The sequence below is a fragment of the Calypte anna genome, chromosome 9 (assembly GCF_003957555.1).
Source record: "Calypte anna isolate BGI_N300 chromosome 9, bCalAnn1_v1.p, whole genome shotgun sequence".
Taxonomy (NCBI): domain Eukaryota; kingdom Metazoa; phylum Chordata; class Aves; order Apodiformes; family Trochilidae; genus Calypte; species Calypte anna.
In genome coordinates this window covers 19,034,471-19,055,260 of record NC_044255.1, presented here as the reverse complement: position 1 = coordinate 19,055,260, position 20,790 = coordinate 19,034,471, and the positions used below count along the sequence as shown (strand labels likewise).

Genomic DNA, 20,790 nt, shown 5'->3' with positions numbered 1-20,790 from the left:
TCAAAGAGTGCTCCGGTTGCTTGAGCCAAGCTGCCAGTTCAGAACAGAAAAAGGGACACAGGAAAATTCAGCTGAAAACATCAGTATGAGGATTCTGCTTAGGAATGTTGATAAGAGTCCAGGCATGATACTTACATCACGCTTACATTTCCATGCCATTTAAATAATTATTTGCATACAATTTATTTCAATTATTTGCATGCCTATCACAGGAGCTGGGGCATTTCATTAGAAGATTAAATAAATAGTATTTCACACAAGGCAATTTTATAGGAACCTCGCAGTGAATTAATTATAAGTCAATATAATGAACTACAAAATATAAATTACCCCATAAATAATGAAGTCCCTCAGTCTTCCCATGCTGCCTTCATACCAGTAATCATACTGGTTCACTAAATACTAGAATAATTTCCACCATTCAAATTAAATAGAATGCAACTAACTTCATTTACACACATGAATTAGCATCTGCCACCACAGAACATGAAAGCAGACATCCAGCCTGCAGTCAGAAAGTCACAGTTTTCTGGTATGTTTGGACAGCATTCCAAATGGTACAGTTTTTCCACCTCAAAATACACTTTTTAAAATGTATCTCTGGGGGAAAAAAAAAGTTCAAGCAGGAATGATACCAGAATGGAAAAAATGTTTGCCTTGCTCTCGTCTTTCGCTGTTCACAATCCATTTCTATTATAAAGCTTCTAACCATAACCCTAAAAAAAAATACTTCATACCAACAGGAGGCTAAAAATGTATCAATTGGTGGATTGTAGACTTGGTGAATGGGTTAGGGCAGGTGGCTGTTAAACTGGAAGTGGATGATAAATGGGTTTTTACTGAGAAAAGCCAACACAAGAGAGGGAAGGGACACGTAAGTGTGGAGTTAGCATTACTGCCATAAAAACTGATTTTGCTCAGGCAGTAAGGAAGAGTTTGAAAGGAAGACAGCACTGCATTACTTAATGTTTTGGGGTTTTTTGCTAAACAGACAAAAAAATCCTGAACACAAATTAATTCATTGACAGATAGGCAGTGGTCAACAACTTGCATATTTCAAGAGACAAATACAGCAGATAAACAACCAGTGCTGTAAACTGACATGTGAGACTATGAAACAAAAAGTTAGGTTATTTTAGGAGGAAAAAAAGCAAACAAAAAACCTCACAAATAAACACAAACAAACAAAAAACCCAAATAAAACAAAGCTCTGATAAGAATAAGAACTCAAAAAAACCAAAACCATGTGAAGCATATCTAGTGCAATTTTAAAGTTTCTCTGACTGTCAAACAACTTTGATTAAAAAAATACTACAGGCATCTATTTGTGACACTGCCCTATTTGGCACTCACACCTCCTGTTTTCTCTTGGTCCAACTGGTAAAAACAGTGACCCTACAAAACACATTCTCAAGTCACACAGGGGACACTATCACCTTCTTTAGAGCACCAGTGACCACTTCCGACAGCAGAGATTTCTGTGTGTATTTTCCAGAGCACATAGATACATAACATTGTTCAATATATTGGGGTTTTATTTGTTGATGTTTAACTGCTTGACAGCACAGACTGGTAATAAATTACTCTCCTGCTTTTGCATTTAAATCTAGATTATGGCTCAATTTCTTAGAAGCTTAGAACTGCACTAAGAACAAAAAAAAGAGTGCCCTTTTTTGATAGTTTTACTGAGATGCATTCACTCCTTAAAAAAAAGAAAAATAAAATCAAACAAGCAGATCACCAAAAAAAAAAATCAATTCCCACTGCATCATAAGCGTGAAAAGTGTTTTACTACCAAATCCTACAGATGTATGAGGAGGAAAAATAAAATCCTTCTGCAATTTGGGAAACCCCCTACAACTGACCCACAGGAAGCTCCTCACTGCTAGGACACTTCCTCTGCAGATACAGCCCCCAGTTCAATATATGCCCACAACCTAAAGAAGAAGTGTAATTAATGGCATACTTAATTCTACCATGCCCTTTCAACGAGCCTAAGAGAGAAAATTCTAAAATACTGAACATTGTTACGCAACTACCTCCTTGTGAAAACATATTCAAAAAACTCTCCCATAATTTGATTTCCACTGTTCATTTCATTTGCCTTCCTTCTACCCATCATCCCACCACTTTTCTTCCTAACTCTGGGATTTATTAACTTGAGTAAAAGTGATTTCAGTATTTCTACTAAAGCAACGCTCAGCAGATGTCTAGCATCTATATTTATACAACTCTAGAACTGGTAATAAACATGACTTTTGTACTGCCACACTACATTTTTTAATGAGACATCATTTCTTGTCTCTGTTTACAAGAATCACGTTGGCCACAACTGAGTCCTTATCCCAGATTATTACACCATAGAACAAGAGTTTGGAAAGCAGAATGGAAACTTCCCCCTATATGAGAAGGAATGCTTAATGGCTTAGGATTGGTGCTGTTCTCACCATGCGTAAGGACAGCAAGGCTAGTCAGACATATGCAGGGAGGTACCTAAGGAGAGGGAGAAGCCTGGGAAGGCAAGAGGTGTAAACACTCAGACTTTGGAGCCTGTTTCCATTCAGATCCCAACTGCAGCGACTTTCATGGGACATTTGTCCAAGACTGAGTGCGTGGATGAAGCATGGATGGTGATGTCGGATGTCTGGGCAGCCAGCCAACTTCCTATGGAAGTGATTTCAATATTGTTAAGTTTAGTCTAACTGTATTTATCATATGATTACTTATGTAAGGCGCCAGCAGCTTGCAAAGGTAGCCTGTGTTTTTTTAATCTAATAAAATAGGTTTTGAAAATACAAAGACATAGATTGAGGTGAACAGAAATCTCAATGAAATTTCCTGCCTTCCTCTAAAGCCACTTATTCCAGAAAGGAACAGATGTTAGGCAAGAAAAAATTCCACCTCTGCTCAACTGAGACTTGGACAGCCCATGATGTAAAGCAGAGTATTTTTTCACCTGCAAATTTACAGTTGTTCCATACCCACAATTACAACCCAAACATAAAGCCTTGTCCCTTCTACTCATGCCTCATAATAGGTTCTCACTGCCCCAGGGCTTTCCATAAACATCCACAAAACCTGCTTGCTTTTTTCCCTTTGAGATCATTCTTTACAGAAAACTCCACCCATCCTACCAAAAAGCCAAACAAATTGGAAGAGAGTTATGCCACGGGTTACTGGAATGATCATTCTTCATGGACAACATAACATTAATACTTACATGCATGGCTTCATCTCTCTGCATCCTTTCACCTACAGCTTCATTTTCTCACTGAAGCTGTGTGTTTTTTCACTCAACCAAGCCCCACCACATGAACAGAATGCCGATAAATCCCTGTCCCACAGGCAAGAGGCAATGCCACAGCACGTGGCAGTATTCTGCAACGTGCTCATAATCATAAAATAGTTGATTGATAACAACCAGAAAGAGGATGCTAGTGAAGTTCCTATCATGTTAAAGCAGAGCACTGAACTTAATGCATTCATGTCAGAGAGTTCAGAAATTAATATGCTCCATGAAAGGCTTTGGAAGAGAAGAGAAAGAAACAGAATTAATGTAACTCCTCCCCTTCCTCTATGCTCTTTTGGCCCTGCTCTCCTCTCCGACTCTGCAAAACGGAAATATGCATTCGCAACGCCCCGGTTCAGATTTCAGACTCTGGCAGAGGGTTTCCAAGGTCTTTGCTGTCCTTTCTGATCATCCCTCTCTCCTAAATAACATCTCAGAAGTTCAGTGACAAACAACAACAGGAGAAGGACAGCAGTAAAGTCTCTGTCCTTCAGCAGGGCCTTCAGGATTCACTGTATGCCTGACGGACTATACAGACCATAACCAAACTCCCTCTCTGTTCACTGCAGTCTCACAGCTTTTCCATTGAAATATCCAATTTCCCAAACTTAGATCTTCTTGCAAAGCTTTTTCCCTATTGCAACCACATTTTCCATTGGGATCATAAAGCTAAGAAATCACATAAACAACTGAATTTCTTTGAGGGCCACCTTCTCCCTCGCAGCTTCCTTTGCCCATCCCGACCCAACACCTCCCACTAGGAAAGGCCTCTGATGGGTGCAGAGCTTTGGACAACCCCACACACAGGAGCCCCTGATATTCTCCCTTTAAAACATCAGGGAACAAAAAAATATTTTCCTGTTTTGGCAATCATTGCCAAAATCAGGCCCAAATCAAAGATCCAGACAAAAGCAAACATTAAAAGAGCAGGAATCGATCTCCAAACTGGTTGTTACCCTTGGTAAACTCGAGCTGAAACAAGCCTTATTTTGGCAGATTCTAGCATAAATTGCCACCTCTAGTTAAGCTCATTTTCAATCACTTGCAGCTATTTTGGTGTTGCCAACGTTCATGCATGGAGTGGCTCACACATATATTTACTGGGTAATTCTTCTGGTAAGTAAGCATAAATGATCTCTGTATAGTGGAACCATCTTTTGAGTGGCAACAAACAGGATCTTACGGGATTTCACGTGATGAAAACAGGACACCAGATCCTATGCTTTTAAAATACTTCTTGGCTAAATAAGGTTTTAAGAAAAATAGGCAGTGAATATAGCCTAGAAATCCTGAACCATCTCAAAACACACAAAGGAAGCACAGAACAGCAAGTATTTAAAAAACTGTCCAGTTTGTTTTGCAATTGATTTTGCCAACCCACATTTTGACTTAGCACATTTTGGGGCCAGTGTTATGCAGTAGAAAAAAAACCAACAACAACTTGTAATTTTTAGCAATTCATAACCACCCAGACACACTCTTAAGAGCAGGCCCAAGGCTGTTTGCAGAGATCTAACTCTGCTTTCTCCACGTATACATAATGCAAAGCAATGTGATAAATATGTAACCATGAAGTCACACACTATATTGCAAATAGGATACAGAACTCTTCAGTGACCCAGGAGAATGCAGGCTACACCATGTTCTGTGATTCTTCCCCCCTACCCCCCATTTAATTTTCATAATGGTCCAGCACTCACTTTGCAGACTTTTTACACCATCTTCTCTCTAAGGTATGTAAATAATTTAGTCACTAGTAATGCATTATGCAATTTATTTTCAGCCAACAGCACAGCCCTCATTAGGTGCAATTCAAGGGAAGAAGCAGTTAATTATGGTAATGCATCTGCAGTCCTAGGTGAGCAATTTCACTGTTATTCTGCTATCCTACTTAATATGCATATGCTGTACAAGAGCAGTTAAATGGCAACTTTCAAAACTGACATCCCAAACCCTGAAGTCTATAACGAGCTCTGAACTTGGGCTTTAAGGCAGAGCTACAAGTAAACACTGCTTCTGGGAGGCAAAGGAGTCATTTACACAAAAACAACTTGCAAGATCAGGGTTTAAGGTAATCTACTGAATAGACCTCTCCAAGATCCTAGAATAATTCTATGCTATTGTATTGCACTATTTGTGGAATGGTATGTGATCATATAATTAGAGATCATATAGCACATTCACACAAAGAATATTTTAGGGCTTGCCAGGAAGGGGAACAGGGGAGGTGGTGGTGAGCTCTTCTTGTAAAAGAAAATTACATTATCTTAAAATCCAGAGCTAATCTCAACAACTCAGAATGCTACCAGAGAGTTTTTCTTTCACTGACTTCAGAGTAGTATTTTTCAGGTCTGATTTCTGCCCAAGGAAGAATTACTTCCAAACAAAACAAGCTGAGGTTTTCAAGTCATGACGATTTTTAAAAGCCTGAAAGTAGTAGTTAGGAAAATAATCTGAAATATGTGTCGGTATAAAAAAAAATAGTAATTTATAAACTGCAAGTCTATGACTGCAACAACAGGGAGCAAAGACAGCATTTGGTTCAGAACCAATGTGTGCAAGAAGAACTCTGGACAAGTACAGGAAAAATACCACAGGTTTGGTAGCTAAATCTGAGAGGAGAAATGGAGGGGCTGGTCTCAGCAGTTGCAGGAGGATGGCAGTTCCTGGAAAACACTGGGATCAAGCACAGACCAGTGAACCCCTGTGCTCAGGGGAAGGCTCCAGCCCCTTCTCCAGTTGGTTTGAAGGCTGTCTGGACTCTCCCTCCTTTGGGGCAGCCGAGCAGAAGCAGCAGGCAACAACCTGACCCAGAACCTGCTTCCTTGGGCCTCCTGGTACATGCCTTTCAGCAGCCTTAAAAGAAGAGTCCTTGATCTTAGGCCTCTCCTTCACTGCACCCTTCTCTGTTCTTCAGTGCTCCATCCCCTTCTGTGGCCTGTCTGCAGACTACAGAAAGGGATTGCTAAACGATGCAGCTTGCATAACCCAAGAGCACACAGCTACCAAAGGGTCAAACCTCTGCCAAACCCCTGCCCTCTCAAATGAAGCACATGAGTGAAAGGAAAAAAAAAAAAAAAAAGAAAAAAAAAAATCACTGAAGCTCCACTTGCTCTGGAGAACACGCAGCCAACTCAGCCAGATTTGTATGTGGGGTGCTGGACTTGCTATAAACCAAGCCTAGAAATCTGCAAATCCCCCTCAATTAAAAAGCTTAAAGTCATAAAATCTTTAGATAGACACTACTTGAATGATAGAAGGCACTAAATTTTCACACCAAGAGCGTCTCCTAAGGTCTCGGTGAAACACAGATCCAAGATGCATGCACACAAACATTGAGACAGTTTTAATTTTAACCTTACGTGTTGATATAGCTGCAGGACTAAAACATCAGTGGTCTCCAGCTTGTTTGTGACTGACTTCATACCTAGAATGTGGTTTGCCAAAAACTCAAATATAAACAACACATTGCAAATATTTAAGACTTCCAAGCAAAGGCTTACTTCTGTACTTCTGTAAATTACAACATCTAAACAGGCAACAAGCATTTCAGACACTGAAAGGAATGACTGGCTAAAAAATGCTACCCAGTCCTCATCATCTTAAATGCTCCATTTTCTGTTCTCCTGAAATATGCATGGCACTCAAATTATAACTGAATAAATGTACAGATCCCTAGCTATTTAAAATGGAAAAAAAAAAAAAAGCTTGAAAATATTAAATTTAAATCTTTTTGCTCAACCCAAGACTAGAAAACTATTCAGCCCTGAAAATGAGTTTTGCAGAGCCTTAATGCATCTTAAAATGGCTTACTTGCTAAACATGACAAGCAAATTCCAAAATAAAGGGAAACCCTTTCCCTCAACACACATGCTAATATTTTTCTTTCCTGAAGGTTGGATCATTTCCAGAAAACCTGAATTGACTTCAATGGAGCAGTAATGTATTTCTTACAAAGAACATGTAGACTGCCTCAGAATACAAGAAAATGGTTCAACTAAAGAAAGGGCTTCACTCAGCTCTTCTAAAAATAGCCCAGGATCCCACTTAAAAGTGATTTTTTTTTTAAATAATTAGGGACTTGACTACACAACAGCTGTAATCTGCTGGGTATATAGATACATATATACTTACTGAATGAGGAGATGGGAGACTTTTTTTTTTTTATGGAATCACTCAAAAAAATGCAAATGCACTGTAAATACACACTTCTAACTTCAAGCCATGCTACCTACCTAGCAAATATACTACATACATTCTTGTAAACTTTAAGGGATTTATTATCGTGCTCACAGGATTTTCTGTTGTAAATGAATCAGAAGGTTCTTCTCAGTTGTGAGTATGATGAAAATAAAAAAAGTCACAATATAAAAGCAGGACTTACAACAGAAAACCCAAATGTATAAAACTCTTTCTTAGATGAAACAATTTCCCAAAAATTAAAACACTCCTAAAATTTCATTTTCCAGCATCTGAAAAACACCCAAACATGAAACAAGTCAATGGAATAGAAAGCATGTGCTCATCAGTACCACAAGCACAAGGGTGCTGGAACCCACTAATCAGGTACATCACAAACAAAAGCAACCCGCCCCGACCTTTAAGGCAGCAAATCTATAATGCTGGAAAACTCTCACCAGAAAGCAATATCCTACATTAGGACTGCACATCTTGCATAGGCATTTCTTACAACAAGACCTGCAAAGCTCTATCAGCCCCAGGCACACAGCTCTGACAGGAAAAATACCACTGGTTCTTAGTAAAGGGCATAAAAAAAGATCTTCATACGAGTTGGTAATTTATTTTCTTTTTTACTATAAATTTATAAACAAGAATCATTCAGGAAGTTCTTAAGGAAGATGTGCTCAAATCAAACTGTAAGCACATGACAAAGACCCTGTCACCACTTAAGTCTGCTTTACATATGGACAAATCCAAGCAGCCCAGGCAGGATGAGTAATGCAGTCATGACAAACACAAAGGCCAGTGTCTGACTGCCTTCACCCTAAGCTGGCCCACTGCAGTCTGCTAAGATTTTGTCTGACAGCAAAGGTGATGAAAGAAGTTCATGACCCACCCTGACCTATTACAGACAGGTTCATGCCTATGGATAAGCTATAGTTAAGCACCACTTCATGGTAACAACACAGGCGTTCTGAGTCACTCTGTAAAGTGGTTCAGCCAAACCAGTTGGGTTTAGTACCCACACACACACACACAAGGTCTTAATGCAATCCTTCCAGAGATGATGTTTCTAAGACCAATAGCAGAGGACAGAAACTTCCTTGCCAGACAGAGAAGTTCCCAGGTGTCCACCTGTAGCTTTCAGAGCAGGGTCAGCTTGGGGGTCCCACCACCCCACTCCCATCCCCACTGCTGGGACAAGCAGCTGCTTGCATAGGTGGGCTCTGACACCCAGCCCTCAATGGCTCCACAAAAAAAGTTCAGCTTTTTCCCCATCCCCAAAGTGCTGCTGGGGTCAAGAAAAAGTGTATGAATGGTCAAAATTCATATAAGATTTCATTTTCAAATTATTAAGGACACAAACGTGCTGAACTTTACGAACCAAGCACCCTGATTTCAACATTATTCTTTGTCATGCATGAGCACTATCACCAAACATTTCCAATGTGAAGAGCATTGTTTTGTCCAACATAAAAGAAAAACTACAAGACACACACAAAACCTATGAACACAAAAGGAGAACTTGCCTAATTTATGAACTCCAAAAAAGCAGAGACTGGAAAATAAAACATAAGCCACTTTTCGCTGCTACACTGCCTTTCCCAGATTCCAGGGAACCAAACTGGTCTGAAAAAAACTCCTGGTAAGTATTAAATCACTGGTGCATGGGTAAATTTGTTAATCCATTTGCTAAGGTCACACAGTGGCAGAAATAGCAGATAATCCTGACACCAGCTTTCTGTCCTAATCATCATGTGGACAGAAAATCTTCAGTGATGTAAACTAAAAATAAACTAAACGCAGTTATCTGTTACATACAGGAATATTAGGTCAACCCAGAAAAGCAAAACTGTGGGTGTGGGTAGAGAGCTGTGTCTCTGGGGATTCACTGCAGATCTTGACAAGTCCATGAAAATTTAATGAGGGACTTCATAACCAGGAAGTAATTCCATAATTCCCTCTAATCAAGCAGGCCCTGTGAGGGGACTGTGTAGACAAATGGCAGAAGTGCTGAGACAAAACATCTGAAAAGCTTGAACAGGAACCCACAGGATATATTCCATTAGTGTACAGCACCCACATTAGGACACCAAAAGCTTGCCATTCGTTCTGTATTGTAATTACAGTAGTATTTTACAGACTGCCTGTATGCCACCAAAACTGGGAAGCCTGATAACATCAGAGGGCAGGCACAGAGCTGACACTGCCGACACAGCCTAGAGAGCTACAACAATTTCTACCAGCTTTAGTGCAATTACACAATAAAGTCTCCTGGTAATACCCACTATGGAGCACTGACAGTTAAAGAGCAATTTGGTGAATGCTTTTGTATGAGTACAAAATACATGTCAGGCACCAGTTTCTGAGGAGGAAATAGCAAGACTATGAGCTGACAAAAAGATAAAGCCTCATTCTATGAATTAAAAATACCGAACCAGACAATGAGCTACATTGGCATTATTAAGATGTAGTAAAAACAACATAACAAAATCACTGTAGGCAGGAAGGTCTGTTCTTCCTTAGGCAAAACTCACAGCTACTTCAATGGGATTCTTCCCCAGATAAGGCTTCATGACTATAACCACAACCAACACAGGCCAAGCTTGCTCCTGTAGCCAGTCTCTCTTGCATCCATCTTAGTTACACTATGCTTATCCCAGTCACAGGAATGTATAATTTAGAGGTGATCCATAAAACTGACTTTAACAGAGCTGAGGTTCATTATTATCATCTCAACTGCCAACAGTTTTGTGGTAAGGGACTTGCATTGGAAAGACTTTCAAACAAAATCTTTCACTGACTTTCTAAGAAGCACATCTTGCATTCCCTTGGTCCCAAGAACATCCATTTCAGAGACACAAGACAATCCTGCTATTCAGAGGTGTCACGGGGCAACAAGGTACAGGAGAGTTTATGATGCATTTTCTCTCCCATTTATTATATATTATATATATTATATATATATGCATTTTCTCTTCCATTTATTTTCTTAGGTTCTGGGCAAGAAGACACCAAAAAAAAGGGTGTTTAAATACCAAGCAACAGACTCTTTCATATATTACACATTTTCAAGACATGAACTCTCTAAAGCCAATCTTTCAACTCCAAAGTCACAATTCTGCACACTCATCTGTGCAGCACAGGACAAAGGCGCCTGAGCGCACGTACCAGCTCAAAGCAGTGTTTGTTCACCCAGAACAATGGGGCATGTGACTTGTCAACACCCCTCACAATAAAAACAATAAGATAAGGCTGCCACTGATCTCAACATGACCGACTTTGTTTTTGCTAATTTTAAGTCACAGTCAATAAAAACTTCAAATCCCTTATTTTAAAAAGCTCGCAGCTCACCACTATCTTTTACAGCTAAGGCCAAGATTACTTTTTTTTTATCAAACACAGGCACTGCCAAAATCCGTCCTCTCCACTTCCTCACCTGCATGCCCGTCCCAGCTACCCCTCTGCACATCTCTGCCCAGCTCACTGCCTGAAAAATGAGATTTCTTCAGTAGTCGGGCAGGTTTCACTCTGCCACGGAGCATGGCTGCACCATCCAAACCCAGGATCAGTTCTATATGTTACACTCCAACTACCAGTTAGGAGGAAGAGGAAGAAAGCAGAGCAAACTCAGAGAACAGCAATAAAACCTCACCCATTTGGCTTAAATAACTGGGAAAAAAAAAAAAAAAAAAAAAAAAGGATAGGAGGAATGTAAAAGAAAGTCCACAATGACAAAATGAAGAAAGTCCAATTGGGAATAAAAGCCAACAAGAAGTGGGGGGCAACGGGGTGTGGTGAAAATCAATCAAAGCCTCAGGAAGGCATAATAATAAAATTATGCAAACTGTCAAGACTGAGACAAAAAACACCCCAGTAGAGTACATTAATTTGCCACATTCACACTCCAGTATGAAGAAGGAAGAAGAGGGAAGTAGAGGAGACAGCATGGCCATACCGGCCACTGGGCCAGGGCTCATTATAGAAAGAAAAAAAAAAAATGAGCAGAATCTTATAAGTGTTTTAATTACACAAAGGGAGGCTTTGGGGGGTGTTACTGTAATCACACAGAACAGCAGTAGGCCCAACAGCATCAGACTAATACAAGTGGGCAGGCAATGGGCACACGGAAGTACAATTACAGTTCCAAACTTTCACCATTTGGAAGTAACATTAATGCAAATGGAAAAGCTGACTAATCTGATCTCTGAAATGTCTTTTTAACAAACAATGTGTTTCTTTCTTTTCACCTTGAAAAAAACAAAAAAAAACCCAACCAAAACCTATTTCATCAAGTAGGTAGTTACAAGCCACAGGAAAGTGAGAAGCACATAATGCACGCAAATAAGATTTAACATATTCTAACATTGTCAACAGAGCTTTCCAGAGCTCCTTAGTGATGTCCAACATACACAAACCTTGCTGCAGGCAATCTTGGCAATTTAAAGCAACACTGAATCTCAGCCTATGTAATGGCATACTCATAGCTGGGAGTCTGATGCTGCATCTCACATACCCTTCAAATCTCTCCCTCTGAGGTCATCCATAGCACCACACAAGCGGAGTCAACAACACATCAAAAGTGTTTTTCCCTGGCTACCTTCTGAAAGTTTCCATCCTTTCATCCTTCATATACACATTATTTTAAAATTCTTCTTAGCAGTTCCATCAATACACACAGGATTCTCTCCAAGTCCCATTTTGTGCCCCAGCACAATACAAGCAACCCAGCACCTAACACGGACTATGGCTGTGGTGAGCCCAGGCACTGGGTCAGTGAGAGGAGGCTGACAGGAATATTCACTTTGGTGCTTCCCACCACTATCCCACAGTACCGACACAAAAAGGAGAGGGTTCATTTTTAAGACATAATCAATGCCAACCTATTATAACCAGAAAGGAATATATCTGGGAGGGCTGTGGTGCCCCAGACATCCCAACAGAATGGCTGACAATGGTCAGAAGTTTGTTTTGATTGTCCTTAACAGACTCCCTAGACCTTAATTTATCGTATTTAGCATGTACTTTATGTATAGTAAGAAAAAATAGTTACAAAGGGCCTTGGTGAAATAGAAATAAATATCATATCAAAATAACCTTGAATGTGTAGACAGCAGAGGAACCAACTAACACGACTTTGCTCAACAGTAAAATAAACACATTGATATTTCTAATGTAATGAACAGCCATTCAGAATTTGCCCTAGAAACAGTCTGAGAAATACAAAGCATTTTTCTTACAACTCAAACAATTGTGACAATATTTACTATAACAGTGAAAGCTGTTCACAAAAAAAAAAAAAAAAAAAAGGCTGGTTTCTATTAATCAGCTACATTTAGACATCGCTCATGCTATCAATTAAGCTCACCAAAACTGCTTAGTAGGCTGTTTCATTGTATTTCTGTTGTAAGTTTTTTATCACAATTCAACATCCTTAAAGTTTCATACTCCTGACTTTTTCATCTTACGCAGTGCTGTAAGTTCACACCTGAACAAGGCACACACCAGATTTGTAGAAATTTCAGTTTGTGCACTTGAAACAAAGTGAAACCCAGGTACCACATCTGGCATCCTCCACGTCATACACCAAGTATGGACCCCCCACTTCCTCTGAACCCAGATCTGCTGCATTAGTTGCAAGGAAAAGCTAATCCATTGCCACACAAGGGATGTTTCTATCATGATTTCTTAACGTGAATATTAATAGATGGTTCAACAACACTGTTCTTCATTTTCCTTCATGCACATTTGTGCTAACTTTGCTTTAAAAGTAAATTTAAAAATATTACATCTGAAAGAATGTACGCCCAAAGTACATTACAGATTCACAATTATCATCATGGCAAAAATCTGTATTTTTACAGAGCAGTTCCTAGTTAAAACTTAGCACTAAGTGTCTGGATTTAGGAATGTTTGTGTTAATATCCAGGCAAAAATTTCTGCACTAGAGAAGAATGTTGACATCCGTACAAAAATTAGCTGTGATTCATTGTTTAACAGTTGTCTTCCCTTTACAGAACACCGCAGACTGAAGGACATGTTGCCAAAATGAAAGCACCAATACTTCCTTTAACCTAATATAGGACAAATAAATACACTTCAACAGATACTAAGTCTTGCACGTCCTACTTTTTTGACCCAGATCTCTTGTTATTTCCCCCATAGGTCTATGCAATATCAAAACTATTTTTTCCCCCCACAAATTCACACTTGGCCTAAAAGAGGAAAGGTTCTCAGCAACTCTGGGAGCTGAACAGAGCTGGGAGCATGAGGAACATCAGCCTGCAGAATCATCTCTCTTAATATCTAATAGTATTTTAAGGTAAAATTTTCAGCCACACTTAACACTCTCCCAACTGCTGAAATTCATGCTGAAAATGCTCATTTGTTCCAACAGGACTGTAAGTTATACCAATATCAACAATAAATGAAAAATGAGATCTTTTTATTACTATTTTTACAAGGCAAAAATGTATTTTCAGAAGTCATGCTGACACTTAAGCATTAATCAGTCTGCCCAAAAAAAAACACAAAATAGCTATAAAATGTGTTATTTCTCTCCTCAGCTAGCCTGGACAACTCCTTCCAGGAAATCTAACTGTCCCTTCTTTGCCCAGTACTTTTAGGGAACCAGCAGTGGACTAAAATTCAGCTCTCCTATGCTCGAATTCAGTGGAATTCCCAGCAATAGGTCACCCAAGTGAAGTGCCTGAACTTTTAACACTGTTAATGTCAAATGGATACAACTTACAGATAAGAATATACAGTACTCTAAACCTTGACAATTTCTGTGGTTTTGGCACTGGGCACAGTATTTGCACATAAATATTCATGAATAGTAAATATCTGACCCTTAACTCACAACCTTGGGAAAATGCTCAGGAACAGGCCATACAGAAATCTCTATGCTCTGGAGTCACTGCCAGCAGGCACGTAGCTGGTAACAGAACAGGAAAGTTTACAGAGTCACTTTCAGAGTCCTAATCATAAAAAATCTACCAGTTGGGCACTGATGTCAGTGAGCTTTGATGGAGCCCTGCACGCAGCTGGGGGAAGTGACTGATTCATTGCCCAAAGCCAGCAAGGGGTTAAAAGGAGCACTAGCATTAGCTGCAGAGACAGCTGCCTGTCTGCCTTGGCCAGGTTGGCAACAAATTATTGTCCATGGGGGGGAAGGGAAGGCCTAGCACTCACACCACACCAGCTAAAATTTCCTAGTAATGCACCTCCAGAGATCTGAAATAACACCCAGAATGTCTGCATGTGGGACATGGTTGTAGAGTGTCTCTAATACATGTTTATAATGAACAGTGACTGAACTCAATCTCAGATCATAAGAAAGAAGAAAAATAAATAAAATTTAAAAAAAAACCACACCACAACTGTTTTTTCTCTGGATGATTCTGATTTTTTACTGCTCGACATTACCGATAAACACAATTGCTCCTTTGCAACATGGAGACTTAAGAGTTATGACAAGAAACACAAGTCAGAGTACACAACATAGCCTTTTACCAATACTGCTCCCAGAAAGAGACAGAAACTGCACCCTCATGGGAGTTTGCAAAAGCCAACAAGCCACACACAAGACATGATTTTTAGAAATGCTACGCACACACAGAAATCGCCAACTTCACACACAACTGTGGGGACTCAGCATCTTTGAAAACATGACTATTAATATCCTACTTTATAGATGCAGGTACCAGTTTATACTCTTATCAAAAGTCAGGTTTGCACCAAGAAAAACCACAACGCAAATTGGGGATCCACATTCCACTCCCAGCACCCAGTGCTGTGCATCTCTCTCAGAGCTGTGCAGCATACATGCAGGCACTGAACCAGCTCAAGCGCTACCAGTTGACATCCAGTTTGCTTGCATTACTCATCCCAAAAAAAGGACCTATTTGTCTGATAGCATGCCTAGGTATGTTGCTTCTGGTATTCAAGGTAACTTGCTTAGAAGACCTGAGTATCTCTACAAATTATGGAATTTCACCATGGACACTTACATCCAAACACCAAGAGGACTCTACAGAAGACATCGCATACATCAACTGAGACAATTCTGTAAAACTCCCTTCTCATCACTCTGGAGGTTCTTTCAGTAGGTTTTTCAGAAAGCTACACCAACTCACCAAGTATTTTTACTACTATTACTACAGGTAAGAAAATAGTTTCCGAAGTCTTTCTAGCAATCAGCCCATCCAAGAAAGCAAGTAAAGAGAGTAACCTGCAGCACATGCAATTTCCCTCCTTGGCTCACCAAGCCAGCCAGACCCTAAGCACCCAGCTCGTGTGTACATTCTCCCCTGTGGCTACACATCCTCCAGCTTGGAAAGACCCCTTATTTCTTAGCAAGGAAAAAAAAAATTTAAGGCTTCTTAGCAACACAAAAAGAAGTCTAAAGGATGACATGTAGAACTATGTGGTAAACTACTGAATAACCGATGTTTCAGAGGGTAAGCTGAGTTATGGTTCTATAGATCCTTCAGAACCAAAGGAAACCTCAACTTCCAACTCAAGTACAGCCATCCAGAGAATTTGCATAAACAATTTCAGCTTTGTTTTCATTATGAGATGGAAGAAAATGGCCTTCTCATCTTGGATTAGTTACCACAGGGCAGAACCCTGACAAGAAGTTCACAGATTTCACACAAACTGGAAGTGATTTCTAGACCAGGCCTCTGTACTTGTTCACTCAACCCATCAACCCGCAGGAAGTGACAACTACACTGCCTCATCTTCACTACTTTTTACCTCAAGTTAGCTAATTCAATTTTGTAAAATTGAAAGAAAGCCAGCATATTCCCCTACAATTTCATGTGAAAAAGATATTTATTATTTCTCATTTCACTGGCGTACTTTATGTCAGAGGAAACCAATTATGAGATTAATAAAAAGGTCTCCATCTACTCTGCCTGGGATCTCCAGATGAGCCTTTTCCTATTTAAGTCATTCTCTTCAATAAGCTATTTCACAGAAATTAAGATCATCTAGCTTCATGCTGCAGTGCTTAGAGAACTGCAAGTATATGGGACAAGGGTAGCTAAATTAATAGCAGGAACACAGGAGATGTTTCTTCATCACCTGTTAATTTCAGCTATAACCTTAATGCTGCAATGCAACTCGGAAGCACTGAAAAGAGCATATTCTCACAGTAGTCACTTTTTTGCAAGAGCTGAACACACATAATTACAGAGTGTGAGCACACACACTTTCACTTCTCCTCCAACCTGCAGCTACTTGTAGGAGCTGATGTTTAGGCCTTAAAATATACAGACATTATTACACCCTGGATTCTGTGTGTGTACCCATGCACAAGCACACACTCCTACCACAGTCAGGATACAGAACAGTACCACAAATATCAGTATCAACACGAATTAGAGTAAAAAAAGGAGTTTGTACTTCAGTTACAGCACAGTATTGACACAACACAGTCCTGCAGGACATTCTGGCCCTTGCCCCCTCTCTGAAGACGTGGGGACCAACTTTAACACCTCCCTGTCCAGGTTCAAAAGGGGAAGAGCTGGCAGCAGGTTTGTGTCTGTCTCTTCTCCACTTGCCACAAGTGTCCTCTCCAGAAAGGTGTCTCAGGCACCACAATCCTGAGCAGCTGTGGGACCCTGGGGAAGGGACAGGAAAACTAAGCCAAAACCAGGTGGGTGGCTACCCCTTGGGTACCCAGAAGATAAAAGGAATGAGATAAGTGAAGGAAAGTTGTCACGCCTGTCACTGCCTCAGCTTTCCCCAAAACACTTAATAGTGCTGGAATGCCAAAAAAGTATCAGTGTCAGGAAAGATTCACATCCTGTTGCCCACTGCTAATACAAAACACACTCAGCTTCTGCAAGCAACCTCACACACATCTGCAAAGCTTATTCCACTGAACTAGACCACTGATGTTCACAAAGTTGTGTGTGTGTTTTTGCAGGACTTCCTGACTTCTGCACAATTACATCCTTGTACGACGTGGACCTTTACTACCACTACAAAATTTATAACAGCAGACAGCATTCTGACTCAAATGAGAAATCCATGTAAATTAAATTTGAGAACCAAAATCAAGGTAGGCAAAAATAACTTGGTTTGCTTTGCATTATTCAGATCTGTTGTAACTAAAAAAAATATTTACTGGAAGAAACACTATAAGCAATTCTGACCATTTCCCTGATCCATCCAGAGCCTCTTTTCTGCTTAGGGCTGTAGCATTTTTAGGATCAAGCTCTTTCATGATGGGGAAAATTACTCTGAAGTACTTAGCACTTATACCAAGCCTTACAACTTCAAAAGCATTACACAAACATCAATAATTACCATATATAGTGTAAAACTGAAAGAAGCATTCGTATTAAAAAACTCACAGGAAAAAGAAATTGTAACTACCTGTTTGAAGAGGAAAAAAAGCTGAGGCAACAGACTCTCCTGTAATTACTGCATTCCTAATGCTACACATATCTATTATTCTCTACACATTTAAAACTAACAAAAATCCAACTCTGGAAAAAAAAATAAAAGACCAAAAGCCAAACCCCAACTGGTTTACACATTTAAATTTATTTCCTTCCCCTTCCCTGGTGGCAGTGAGAACTAAGTCTTTTCCAGTGTTCTCAATAACAACTCGGGAGGCATGCCACCCAAGTTCCCCAAGACACAGTACAACATGAACCCTGTTCTCATGGAGACAAATCCACCTTCCCCTAAGAAAACTTTTAAAAGTGATAGTGTGCAGGCACAGGCCATCTTAGGTAAATAATGTGACATGTTGTATTCCATTAGAACTTAACCAGAAGCAAAATAAAATTTAAAAACAAAAACAAAAAAAAAACACTACAAGGAACCACAGGTTGCTGTGATCACTTACAGAACACCACGTGTACCCTTGGGCACCACCACCATAATAGCACAGTCCTTTCTTTCCATGAGGACTCATAAAAGAGTTTGCAGGATCAGTCCTTATTTGAAATATATTCTGAAAAGACCTAACTCCACAGGAAGGCCCCAAATCCAGCCTGACCCTCAGCTTATGCCTTCAGGCTGCTCAGGGCAAGACAAAGGCCCAGAACTACCCAGCACACCCAAAAATTCAGGTACAACTTACACCCCAAACACCAATATTGCAAATGGTTCCCTCACACACATAGAGCACAAACCACAGACCTTAAAAAGACCCAAATCTAGTGACCACCAACACCAAACCACCTTATTAATACACTCAACGTGCTCCTTTATTTTAGCAACATAGGACAGGAGAGTCAAAGAAGCCCAGAAAATGGTTTGAGTTTGTTTGGTTATTTTTTTTACACAACAAAGCCTGGGTCTCCTGGTCATGCCTCTAATACTTTTAATAATGAAGAAGGATATGTTTTGTGACCCCCTGCATAAATCAGCCAGGAATTTGATTTACACAGACAGGAAAACGAGGAAGTGGAGCACACTGGAGAGTAGTAAAAACTTCACCAGCAAACTTCACTTTCCTACACAGCGACCTACAAACGCCAAACTTTTCTTCCAGACTCACGTTCATCCATCTGAAGCAACAAGCCTCTGCCATTAAGCACATATAAAGTTTGCTGTTGGAGGGATAAAGCAAAAGACAGGCAAAGGGAAAAGACTTTCATTCTCTCAAGCTGCCTTAAAAGGAAATTCGGTGATGAAAGATTAAATTCACCTGGAACAACACGATCAGTTTAACCCTTTCGGGGGTACAACAATAATAACAAGGCACATGTCGTGCTAGTGCAAGATCCACGTCCTCTACCAAGAAAATACATTGCACCAACCGTGTGAGCCCCCCTGGAAGGTGCAATGCACAGTTTGCACCAGATTTTGGACAGGCACAGGCCCACCAAGAGACAACCTCTATGAAGTGCAAAAAATAAAAAGCAAAACCAAAACCACTTGATTTTTTTTTTCCCCCCTCCCCAAACTGGGCCTGCCCTCTGCCACCGCGGGGTATTTCACATTCCACCCTGAACTTTGCAGGAAAACTGATAAACAATAACTTGGCTGCTTCGACCAGGGAGAGAGAGAGGGGGGTGGGGTGGGCACACGTTGGGCAGGGACAGAGCCCCCCAGTAAAGGCCTGGAATGGGCCGGGGGAGGGGGGAAACTCCACGGAGCGGGGGAGGGGTGGCCCACCCAGTCCGGTCCAGTCCGGTTCGGTTCCCCCCTCACCCCGCTTCCCCTCCCCCCATAAGTAAATATACGGGGAGGGGGAGGGGAAGGCTCTTCTCCACACAAATCGGGCTTAAAATAGGCCGCTCGCCATGGCTCCCGTGTGCCATTCTCTTATCCCCCGCCGCCCCCAACACCCTTAAATCCTTTTCCAAAAAAAATGAAGCCGAGTGGGGGAGGGGAGGGCAGCGGCGTGGAGAGGGGGAGGGGAAGGAGGGTGCCGTTTGATTAAAAAAAAAAAAAAACGTATTACACCTCTTCCCCCCCCCCCCCCAAAATAAAAAAGACCCACGGGGGAGCGTGTGTCCCCGCACCCCACAAAGCATTAATTAAAACCGGGGGGTGGGGGGAGGCCGTGGCAGGCGTTAAGCGAGCGCCCATCCCCCACACACACACCTCCAACCGCCACAGAGACAAACACGGCGCCATCCCCCCCCCTCACCCCTCCTGGACCGGCCCGGTTCGGTCCCGGTCCCTTCCCGCCCGCCCGGCCCGCGGGGCTCGGCGGGGAGCGCCCCGGTCCTTACCTCCGAGCGGCGGCGGAGCGGTGCTCCCCCCTTCCTGAGGAGAAATTCACCCTCGTTTGTCTCCTCCGTGTTTTTATACAGCCATATATATATACATACACATCTCTGTGTCCCTCTGTGTGTGTGTACACACGTATTTGTATCGATAATATTATTATATATATTTATATTTTTTTTTTAGCTGAAGTGTCCACACCAAGAGGAGGAGAGGGGAAAAAAAAAAAAAAGGGGGGGGAAAAAAAAAAAACACCACACACCACCACACACACACACGGGAGGAGGAAGAAAAAAAAATACCCAGCGAGTAGTGCTGTGATATTCAATTATATCCCGAGCCAGGGGCTGGGGGAGGGGGAGGGTGGGGAGAGAGAGAAGGGGGGGGTAGAGATTAAGTCCCGAGGAAGGAGGAGGGGAGGAAAAAAAAAAAAAAAAAAAAAAAAAAGTAATATCTGTGTGTGTGTGTGTGTGTGTGTGATTTAGATTGAGGAGGAATTGAGGCAGAATGTAGAAGCTGTTACTAAGGGAAGGAGCCAAGCGGCGGGGAGCAGCCAGCGGCCCTCAGACACTCGGCGCGGGGAGCGGGTGGCCAGCCGCACGGAAATGGGCGCCGGG

General features: G+C 41.1%; 1 protein-coding gene across 2 annotated transcripts in view; it reads right to left on the bottom strand.

Moving 5' to 3' along the window:
- Nucleotides 1–20,531, bottom strand: part of TBL1XR1 (transducin beta like 1 X-linked receptor 1) — a 107,947-nt gene extending 87,416 nt beyond the window's left edge. Inside the window, exon 1 of one of the 2 annotated variants that reach the window (XM_030455994.1) lies at nt 20,179–20,531. The gene's annotated coding sequence lies outside the window, so the exon portion shown is untranslated. The remainder of the gene's footprint in view (nt 1–20,178) is intronic. The other variant, XM_030455995.1, reaches the window with a different exon arrangement.
- Between the last annotated feature and the right edge of the window lie 259 nt (nt 20,532–20,790).